Here is a 12,259-nt window from a genome sequence, read left to right as displayed (position 1 = left end):
GAAGGATTAGGTTTAATAAAATTAGGGAGTGTCGTGGAATAGGAAAATTGCATACTTGTACGAATTTTCTCTCCTAGTGTTTGACTGAGGTTTTGGAATAACGAACAATTCACCAAACTTTTTTACCCTTTTATCTTGCGTACCAGATCGGTAATACCGTGATTTATCCTTGGGTTTTTGTGACGCGCAGTTCTCGTTGCCACTGCAATAGAGCTACTGATGCAGAAATGGCAAACGGCTTAAAACATCCCACAGGAAGCAGCATCGCTATTGGCGAAGTTGTCGAGTTCAAAGTCGGAAAAATTGAGAAGACTTTCATAATTAGCCTTACTAAATTTCTTTCCAGTTTTTTTTCGCAATCAGACGCTAACCCCCCAAGTAGTCGACACGAAATAATTACTACTTTATGGTACGATAAACCGTCTACCACTGCATCTGCTACTTCGTCCAAAGTGGCGCATAATACACAAGGTCTACAATCGAGAAAGAGGTTCCCTGCATTCGCGTAGGGATATTTGCCGCTTGACTAAGGATGCATGAACGAATGTTGTAGAATACCAGTTGATTATTGAAAAAGCAGCAAGTTAAACAGGGCGAGTTAATGCCTGGCAGATCAAAATCTTCTACCATAACATTGCTACTTTTGCAGAATTGTGCAGCGTGATATTGGCTCAAGGAGCCCGGTAGGCAAGAATAAGAAAATACCCGCCCCGGTTGCTCAGTGGCTAAGGCGTTGCGCTGCTGAGCACGAGGTCGCGGGTTCGATTCCCGGCCACGGCGGCCGCTTTTCGGATGGAGGCGAAAAGCAAAAACGCCCGTGTGTACGAGATTTGGGCGCACGATAAAGATCCCCAGGTGGTCAAAATTAATCCGGAGCCCTCCACTACCTCACGCCTCATCGCCTGCGTTGCGTCGGCGCGTTAAACCCCACAATCAATCAAATCAAGAATAAGGAAATATTAGTTCCTTTTGTAGTTTATACGCAGGCATGAACGTTTATGTCCATGAGTTTGATCTAACAGACAAGCAGGTTCGTGCCGCCTAACAACAGCGACGCCACCACCGCACGAAAGCCTGCCCGGCAGATGAGTGTGGTGGGAAGAGGGAGCAAAAAGAGGTTCGGGTATTTCATCATAAAGCCATGTCTCGAATATTACGGCGACGTTAGGATCCTGGATTAGCACGATATATTCGAGTTCAGTAGTGTTATTTAAAAGGACTCTTGCATTGGTGTTCAGGAGGCAACATATTTACGGGGAGATGACAGGTGATGATCGTGTACTAATTTGGGGGCAGACAGTCGAATAAATTTTGAGAAGCGTGTTTTCCCATCAACCCAAACGTAAACGCCATTGAAAATGTGAGGCTTATCGTTGAGCAGGTGCACATTTTTTCCGCTGTCGTTATCTATCTTAGCACACTCCCTCAGCAGCTTCCACTTTCGGAGCATTTGCCGATAACAACGGTTTTCTTTGACTATCTCTGACCCCTTCAAATTCTGTGCGTTCCAAAGGATATTCATGTTTTTCGTTTAAATCTTGCCAGTACAAATTTGGGACAAAGACAATTTTCTTCCTTTCGCCCAAGTCTGTGAATTCTACCAACAGACGTATATTTCGCGCCAACCGTTTTTCAAATAGCTCACTGATTACACAAGTTTTGAAGATCAGTGTCTGTTTCATTCTCTTTTTGAGATATGCCAAACACCACTGAAGGGGAGAGGCATCTCTAATGGATTTCCAATTGTACCTGGGCTGTTCTAACTGCGACCATTTTGGACCATCAAACTACTCGATCTAATATGCCCATTTAACTGTCTGCTGCCCTCTGCCATGCTTGGCTTCTCTAGGGACCCACTCTCACTCTTAATAACCAACGGTTATCTTGTTTTCGCATTACTTGCCCGAAAAACGCCAAAATCTTATTAATTTCTTCTAATATGTCCTTAACACGCGTTTGTTCCCAGACCTACTCCGCTCTCTTCTTGTCCCTAATGTTACACCTATCATTTTATTGCTCGCTGAGTCGTCCTCAAATTTACGTTCAACCTTCTCAGCGAGCCTCCAAGTTTCTGCCCCTTAGTTGAGTACTTACGAGGCATTGGTTGTGAGTTCTTAAGAAGCACATTGCCATACGTAAAGGTTATACAAATCTGCGGGCACGGCAGGGTGACAAGGAAACTGTTGTTACATTTTACCGAGCAGTGAGTACTACCAAATGTGAAATAAACCTGAGAGGCTTTGTGACCATAGTTGATGTCACATCATCGTGCCCAGGGAAGTAGAAGCGTTGTAGACTATGATTTATAATTGCTGCCATTAGTGACGTATTGAACCTAGTCGTCAGGTTCTTGCCGCATGGTTGGTAGGCCAGTTGATCCAAACCGCTTCGTTTCGGTGGGAGGATTAACCAGCAATGGGTGAAGGAGGCAATCAGAAGAAAGCTCAGTCCCGTTACAGAGGGGCTCGGGGCTGTACATTGATGCCCGACAGAACGGCACCGATCAGCAGCACTTGCGCAATTAACGGAGCGGGCATTGGGAGCATTGTTGATTTCACATCGCCGTGCCCACTTTCAAGAAGCGAAAGAAATATTCTTATTCCTGAGGCATGAAATTTGTGTGGGCCTATAAATGATGTCACATGTCATCCTCGCAAAAAACCTCGTAGACAAATATTACAACGAAACGCTCTTCGATGTTACCCTGCTACGCCACTGCTATAAACCCTGCATCGCCTCTTTATTCATATGAACATTATCGTATCAGCCTGAGTGGGACTCTTCAGCAAACAACGGAGTATCTAAGTCTTCGCCGAAGCTGTCGTCTCGCTGCCTTCGCGCCCACTCGAAGCCCAAAGACCACGACTGTAGGCAACCCATATGCAAGGCTAATTAGCAGCAGACAGCCGACTAGGGGAACCGGACTAATGCAATGAAGCCCACAGAAGACATAGACGATAGGGCCCTCAACAATAAGAAAGATTGATCTGATATAACCATTGGGACCTTGCTACCCTACTTGCTAACATCGTGTCTTTCCTGACTGACACTTGGCTAATGTGGTATGAAAGCCATGAGGAGGCATTCATCACATAGGATCAATTCGTCGAGAAAATTAGGAATTGCCCAAATGAGGTAGGATATTTGGATGTTCCCGTGAATACAAGTGTAGCCTACATAGGGCAGAGGCTGACGCCGCCCCGCGCCGTCGACCCCCAAATGCAACGGCAAGTCAATAATCTTGAGCAGCACATGCGGCGCCAGAATTTGGAAATTCATGGCATCCCGCAAGCCGCAAACGAAAGTTTGCTGAGTACACTACATGAGTTGGCAGGTAAACTTGAATTGCCAGAAGTGAAGGAAACAGACATTGATGGCCTTCACCGGCTGCCTGCGAAACCCGGGAAAATTCCTGCTATACTTGTCCGCTTTGTGTCCCGTAAAATGCGTGACAACTGGATGGAAAAAAGAGGCCAGTTGAAAGCTAACCATTCTGAAGTGTACTTTCTTGATAATCTAACCCCACAAACAAAAAAGCTGTTGTGGATGATGAAAGCTAAAGCCGCCGAGACGGGTTACGAGTATGCCTGGCAAAGAAACGGAAAGCTGCTATTGCGCAGAGCAGACGGCGAGCTGGTCATTCGAGTTGAATGCGAAGCTGACCTTGATAAGATCTGCTGAAACGGCACCGTGTGCTAACGACTGTGCTTTGTCGTTTCTTTCTTCTTTCTTTTTTTTTCTTTGATGGCAGTGCCTCGTCCAATTGATTTCTACAATGAAGAGTTGTTTAACAATCTTGTTTACACTTCCACCTTATGTTCGAGCAATACTATGTCGATCTTTCACGTAAACATCAGAAGTATGAAAAATAAACTGTTTGAAATTGATGCCGCCTTGCAATCCCTTAACCACAAATTTGACGTTTTAGCTTTTACTGAAACATGGTTTTCGTGCGAACAAGACGTAGTGGCGCTTGTCGGGTATAAAACAGAGGGTGTTTTCCGGTCACATAAGAAAGGAGGTGGTACTTCCCTTTACCTAAAAGATAACTTGCAATATGATGTGTTATCCGAGTTTTCATATGTCTGTAAAGATTATGAGTCAATCGCTGTGAAGTGTGTGAACACACTGGTGGCTTCTGTTTATCGTCCGCCATCCGGTGAGGTAACAAAACTTGTGTGGTATTTGCATGGTATTTTTGAATATGCCTGCTCATTAAAATTGCCAGTTGTCTTAGTCGGAGATTTCAATATTGATGTACTTTCACCTAATGCGCAACACCAAGGTTTCTATGATGTTCTTGAATTATTTTCCTGTAGGAATGTTATTCACTCCCCAACCCGCATAACGACGAATAGTGAAACCCTTATTGATCTATGTATCACTAGCCATGATGTAAATGATGTAGTTTCCGGTACTTTGACATTCGGCCTTAGTGACCATTTGCCCATATTTTGTTTTGTTCCCATTTCTAAACAGAAAATGAAGTATTCCCAAAAGCACTCGGCATTCCATCGAATAATCAGCGAAAACTCCTTGAATAATTTTAGGGCCTTTATGGAATCCACAAGTTGGGATGATGTTTATAACGAAACAAATCCGAGTATATCGTATGACATCTTTCTGCGTAAGGTTCAATATAGTTATGAGCGAGCATTTCCTTTAAAAGAAGTAAAGAAATACAAAAAATCAAGAAAACCCTGGGTCACCCGAGAGTTATACAGCAGAATTAAAACTCGTGACAAATTGTATGACGAATTCATTCGTTCTCGCGACGGCGATATTTTAAGTCAGTACAAGCGCATAAGAAATAAGTTAAACTCGGACCTAAAGAAAGCAAAATTAGACTTTTTTAAAAAGAAGTTTGAGTCAATTTCCAACCATCCGAGTAAAATATGGAATACAATAAGAAATTTAGTTGGTGCATCAAAGAATTCTATCTCAGATAGCCTTGTGATAGACAATGTAGAATATAGTCGGGAATGTTTAGCTGAAAAATTCAACAATTATTTTCTTGATGCGGGCGCAGCACCCGCGGGCGCAGCACCCTCGTCTAACAAGTCATGTCTTGATTGTAGGCAATACATCCCGTCCGAAGCTTCTCACTCTATGTTTTTAACACCTTGTACTGAATTGGAAATATACAATTTTCTTAGAACGTTAGACAAGAATATTGCAGCCGGGTACGATGACATTAAAGCCACACCCATTATTGCCGTAGCTGATCTCCTGAGTTATCCTCTGGCACATATATGCAATGCCGTGTTTGAAACCGGCATATTTCCGGAGAGCATGAAAAAAGCAAGAGTAGTCGTCATTCATAAAGGGGGTCCTTTGAACATCATCGGCAACTACCGCCCCATTTCCGTTCTTCCTTTATTTTCAAAAGTAGTTGAGCATCTTTTTAAAACACGCCTAAATAAATTTCTGAACTTATCTCAAGATATCGTTAAAGAACAATACGGTTTCCGCGAAGGTAAATCCACTGAGATGGCTTTACTGAACTTAAAAGATAAGTTAATTAATAATTTTGAAACACAGCAGTTCACTCTGGGTTTATTTCTAGATTTTAGAAAGGCGTTTGATTCGATTAAACATGATGTGCTGTTTCTAAAATTGCCTTATTACGGAATTAGGGGCGTAGCTTTGAAGCTGCTTAGAAGTTATTTAACCGGTCGCTTACATACTCTTATCAATGGTTATCGATCTTCTTTAAAAACAATCACGTACGGAGTTCCCCAAGGATCAATTCTAGGGCCAATATTGTTTATTATATATATTAACGACATTGTACACATACCACGAACACAAGATATCATCTTGTATGCCGACGATACTAGTGTATTTTTCTCTGGGAGGCAGTTGAGCAGTATTAATACGGCTGTTAACACCTGGTTAGGTGACTTGACAACGTGGTTACAGGTGAATCAACTGCAGCTAAATGTTGCGAAAACAAAATACGTAGTGTTCAAGCCTAGAAATAAACCGGATGACACCGAAATCCAAATACATTTTCAAAATTGTGTTATAGAACGTGTCTATACATACAAATTCCTTGGAGTTGTTTTCGAAGAAAGCCTGAGCTGGACGCCACATATAGATAAGCTTCATGCAAACGTGTCAAGATCAATAGGAATGTTATACAAAAATAGACATCTGGTTCCTAAAACTATATTACGACAACTGTATTACGCACTGGTGCAATCTCACTTGCACTACTGCTTGTTAGTGTGGGGTACCACGACTACAACGAACATGAAACGAATAACAGTACTACAAAAACGAGCTGTTCGATGTATTGAAAATCTTCATTACTTGGAACATACCTCACCGGCGTTCTCTGAACTAAAATTGCTAAAAATTACGCAGCTGTTTGAATTCAAGCTCTTAATACGCATTTTCAACGAAATGAAGCTCGATGAACCCGCCTTTCATAAGCAGTATCAACCACCCAACATGTATTATACATTTAGGCATGAACTATACAAAACCCCAATGATTAGGACAAATTATGGGACCCAAACATTTGGTCATTTAATACCGTGTTTCTTGAACAAACATCCTGATATTCCGAAAATGGTCCACGAATCTCGTTCGATACATGTCTTCAAACGTGATGTCAAGCAGTATCTTCTTTCCCGTACTATGGAATGAATTCTGCTGATGTTGTACCGGCGGTATGATTACTGTTTTGCATTGATGTATACTTGCTTGGCTGAATTGTTCTTTATGTTAGTTCTTTGCTATTGATGTTGTTTTTTTTGCACTCTGTACTTTTTATGTTCGCTGCTACCACTGTTAGCAATGCTCATGTACGGGTGAATGGGCCTTAGTCAGGCAGAGTCCATCTGCCTTTAGTCCACTCACCCGGGAAATTTTGTCTGAATAAATCATTTTGAAAACCTCAAAAAAAAATGTCAGAATGCGACCGAGGCGTATACAGAAGGGCACCGCGCAGAATACCTCTAAAATCTGTACAAGAGTAAGGAAAACATGAATGCTATACCCGACGTAATCCATCACTGCTGGAGGTTTGATAAATTGAAGAAGGCCCGGGTAATGAGAATGTTTAACATACTAGGAAGCGTCACAGTGACAATAAAGGTGAAATTCAAGTATCTGTCCACCTTTCTTAGACCATACTACACATTGTTGGAAGGAACTGCTTCAGTATAGTGACGTCAATCGTCCGGGACGCCATTTTTTTACAGGCACTCAGTGCTTTCTTGCGCATTCGCATTGCCCTTTCCTTACGACGCTCGTCGAATCCTTACTGCCATCGGTTAATCTTGCCTTCTGACAACCAGCGAAATCGCACATACCCTAGACCTTTATGCTTCCAGTCACAAGACCATTACGACAGTCCACACGGTACCTACTTTGAGGAGACGTGCATGCATGTTACCCCTGACATTTGTCGATTACCGTACCGACAGTCCGACTCTCGGCGTCAGCTACCCATCTGTTTCCGTTGTGGAAAGAGAGGGGGAGATAAGAGGGGAGGCCGGAGAGAGTGAACGTGTTTATTGCGACCACCAATAGGGAGAAGTCCTCAGTGAGCTCTTCCAGACTCAACAGCCCTCAACACCAGCAGTCGCTGATCAATAACGTCACAGTTGGTCTGAGCTCTAAACTAGGGTTTGTAAGGCGAGGGATCGCGGAGACGTGGTGGGGCGTTGGCGCAGGCCCCTACAACATTAAAGATCAGTATGGGTCTACGAACAAGCGGTATATTGGGTGATATACGGTGCGGTGGAGTATGTGTCATTTAGGGAGTCGCGGAAATGAATTGGTGGGGAGTACACGGAGCTGCGTGCCTTCTATTTCGCCAAATGTTTATTTGGTACTGTGTAGGGGATACGTCCTCACTTATGGGGCCGTGTCATATTTCGCTTTATTGTAGTCGTCACCGCAAGGGGCTAAGCGCAGATCCGATGTTCACGTTCCCCCAGTAAAACCGTAACGTTCACACCCGCTCGTTAGAAACATTTTTTTCCATGGGCAACTACCAGTATGACAGTCCCGTAATACCTCCCCTGCCTCTTAGAGGACCCGGAAACAACCACCCCAGCGCAAGCGCCAATTCCCGTCCGCTTGGCGGTGTCCGATGTCAACGCCACCGGCAAACTAGCCGCTTCGGATTATGCGGCTGTCGTTGCCAGGCAGTCTATACGAAATATACCTCAGCCCGTCTTTGTGGTCATGAACAAGTTTGATGTGTGTGTTCATGAGGGGAAGACAATGGCTTTAGAAGACACTAGGGCACCCATTTTCGTTATAAGTAACGCTTTTAAAGGCAGCAGTGGCCGCAGTTATTCTCAGATTGGAGCTATGTGCCATGTTTAGAGGTATTGGTAGCGAGTCATTGTGCCCCACTGGTATTTAATAATGACGTATCCGTATCCGGCTAAAGCTTCAAGAATAAATTTGGGCTTCTTCGGAGTTGCACACACGATGTTATTCTTGGAATTCCCTTTCTACAAGGGTGGTGTAGAGATTGTTAGCGTTAAGAGTTTTAAAACGCAGCATGCTACATTCAGCACTTGCGGAGGAGAGTTTTCGCTTTTGGAGGACATATTTTATTCATTTATTAACTGAATATATTTCCCATTTTCAAGCGTCCCTAGTTATCATGCTATCCTGCTGTGCTAGTGAGCCCTTCTACAAAGCTATCGCTGAAGCCAATACATCAAACATTGTCACTGTGTATCTTTTCCTCCCCCAATGCCTAATTTCAGCGGGTAGATTGCACAGTCTTTATGGACCGCCAACTTCTGGGACGCTTGAATTGTGTTGCAGCGAGGAGTGAGACTTGCACTGTTCCGAAAACAAATGCCACAGTATCCCTGGCATCAGTGAAAGGGGTAAACTGCGATTTCTGTCTGAACTGCGCGTAGCCTGAAAGACGATTTCACAAAATGATACCCAAGCATCATCCTTCTAACGGGAGAGAGGTATTAGCCCATATAATTTTTAGACATTCATCGTTGTTCTAGTTTGGGGAGAAGATACCAAGACCTAAATTCCGGCTTACCGCAAGCGTCGGGGGATCAACACCGGATCCGCCAGCCCATTCCGACAGAAACCCTAATAAGCTTCTCCTAACGAAGTTAGGAGAAGCTTGATACGGTTATAGCAAATTATGTCAAGGAACTATTCCAAAAGGATGCTGTGCAGAAACCAGTCACTCCGCGGGTAGCGCTGGTAAACCTCGTGCATAAGGATGATTTATGGCAATCTTGCTTTGAATAATTATGCGTGACGCAACCAGGAAAAAAGATGTTTCTCGGTTCTACCTATAACCGTGCTCATATACTGACTGCTTGATTTTTGACAGCTGACCCGAGGTCAGGTTAATGCCTTTCACCCGTGACGCAACCAGGAAGAAATGTGTTTCTCGCGTCTACCTATAAATATGATCATATACTGGCTGCTTGATTTTTGTCAGGTCAGCTGGGCCGAGGTCTTATTAATACCAAGTTAAGATTTATCTAGCACGCAATGTTAAGACGTATTTTTAGTGGCTGGGTCAGTTTGAGTTTACACCATGTGTTTTGCCTCTGTAATTGTATAGCTACATTTGAGAGGCTAAAGGGCATACTTCTGCGTGCTTTGTAGAGGGAGATTTGCTTCTGTTTCACTGGCGATGTAGCAATTCTCGGCACATCACCCGTCTTGATATTCTCCGCAAATGCGTACAAGAGGCCATTCGTTTGCAAAATTCGAGGTAATAACGTTAGCGACCGTCACATTTTATTTTGGTCTATTTACTTTATAAAAAATTGCGGTAGAGGCGATCCGGAAAACATGTCCACTTTAAAAAATTTCGGACAGCCCCTGTGTGAACGACGTACCATGTTTTTAGGAGCAATCCCTTGTCTGTTGAGGCACAAATTTTAATAATAAGGTGAACTTCTGCATTGTCACTCGCGTAAAAATTCCTTTCAAGTAAACATCAGCGTGTGAGTCCTTCTTTTGTCAAGTGAAATTTATCTTTCTGTCTGCTTCACTACAATTTCATTTCGGCCCGTCCGCTTCAACCGAAGTGTAGAGAGGCCAGCGTGTTAATGTTCAGAGCAGTCCTCGTTCAAAGCCATCATTGAGCCACACACGCCGTCACGAATCCGAGAGAAAATACGCAGTGATGGCAGAGAAACATATAGCTGTCATGCTTGCTATGTACAATGGTCGCGCCCTTTCTCAGACTCCAAAAATAGGACTTTGTTGGGACAGTCGCATGAGGCCACTTTCACACTGACAATGATAGCCTGCCACGGCTCCCACTTTGAACGACCCCTTGCGACGCATACAGTTCCGGCGAGTGCCTTGCAAGAGACCTTTAAACATTTTCTGATATCGGAATCTTTGGCAAGAGCAACAGAGCGAGCTACAGCTGGTACCGTCCCTACCCGCCCCTATATGAAATGGCCTAATTCGCAGAAATAAAACTACAGTGCAGTGCGTGGTGGTGGCTGGTTGTACCAAAGTGGCTGCGCCTTTGCGTGCTGCCAGCTATGCATTATCAGTTGGTGGCTCACACCTAGCTCTCTCTTGCAGATTGCACTGCGCAGGAATAGTTTTACTAGATGACCATGCGGCTGCAACTACAAACTACGTCCCGAGTTGTGTGGAATGACGGCGCACACGGTTCTTTTAGCCAGACCACGTGGTATATTTCTTTGAGTTTTAACTCACGCTGCTGCTTTAGAGATTCTTTTCTTTTTAATCATACAGGTATTACATTTATTTATCGTTCGTCGCTAGAAGCTGTATACTTCTAGTTCCGTGTAAGTAATAAGCGGGTGGTCCCGCTCCAGTGTATCCCTCTGGGAACCCTTTCTCCAATGAGTGCATTCCGTGATATACTCGACAAAGGGTGATAACAAGAAATTTTGAACAGTGAAAATAACTTTTAAATGAACATCCCCCCACATGTACAAGGAGTACGCAGAAGGTACCGTTATATAGAAGGACGTACTTCTCCTACAAAAGCGGTCAACAAATTTCGCGGCAAGATAGTCTGTCACGAACAAAAAAAAAACGGAGTCAGCAAACCCGCGTGCCAAGATATGAGACAAGATATAAGTGCTGGGGGGTAGAAAAAAACATTTCAAAGCAAAATATTTTCATTCGTTGGGGCTAAACCAACTTCTACATGGTATAAATTGCAAAATCAACAGCAAACGAGGAAAAAGGCCGTGTCGAAATTTCCTTTTCTTGTGGTTCAAATCGTTCGCGTAAAAAATTACCCTTAACAAAATAAATCTTAACACTACATCGCAAAACAAACAAGGACTAAAGATGAGCAGCATAGAATGAGCACTTACATATCTTACTGCAGAAACATATCATTGTAAAAAACTCACATGCGCACACTTACGGCGAAAAGAGTAAACCGGATAACTAGTGACAGTAACGTTTGCTGGCAGTGTGACCCACGCGGTGTTAATCCACCGCTTCCATTTTCATCTAATCATTCAAAGCTGTGAAAAGGGGCAGAGTGAATTTGTGTGTGCTTAATGCACTAAAAATTTTATGTTCCAAGATGAAAGAAAGCATGCAAGTGCAGTGAGCTCGCCTGCAAAGCTGCGCTTATCCAAACCACGTCATGACGTCTGTGGCGGGCGGGCAAATTCCGTGGGAACTCAAGCAAAACCACCGCCGGTGCGAGGGTGAGGGAATGGCCATATTAGAAACAACAGAGGACAGGAGAGGTAATTCCATTCATGCATTGATTGATTGGTTGATTGATTGATTGATTGATTGACTTATTGTAGGATACAACGTACAAGGCAACGCAGGTGATGAAGCGTGCCGTAGTGAACGGCTCCGGATTAATTTTGACCTCCTTGGGGGTCTTTACCTTGCGCCGAAATCACGGGCGTTTTTGCTTTTCACCTCCATCAGAAAAGCGGCCGCCGGGGCAGGGAATCGAACCGGCGTCCTTATGCTCGGCATTCCATCCATGCATAAAATAGCTAAAGCAAATAGGGAGTGCCGCCGGCTTACAAGTAGTTTTTATAGCACCACGCAATCAGGAGGCCCTTTGCAAAACCCCGCACAGCCCGAACAATATCCCACAAGTGCTTGATCGAGGACGAAGCGAAGTTTGTCGTGCGCATACCGTTGACAATATACGAGATTCCGTCATCATGCCGGAGAAAGTGCTTTCGCTAGACGGGCAGGTATCTAAACACAAGGTTCAGGGAACATAATTACTAAGTTCACACGAGTGTGAAATGGCATTTGGGCATATACC

This window comes from Haemaphysalis longicornis, unplaced genomic scaffold (assembly GCF_048455015.1).
Source record: "Haemaphysalis longicornis isolate Haplotype H1 unplaced genomic scaffold, Haemaphysalis longicornis Haplotype H1 scaffold_13, whole genome shotgun sequence".
Taxonomy (NCBI): domain Eukaryota; kingdom Metazoa; phylum Arthropoda; class Arachnida; order Ixodida; family Ixodidae; genus Haemaphysalis; species Haemaphysalis longicornis.
This window is presented reverse-complemented; position numbering follows the sequence as displayed.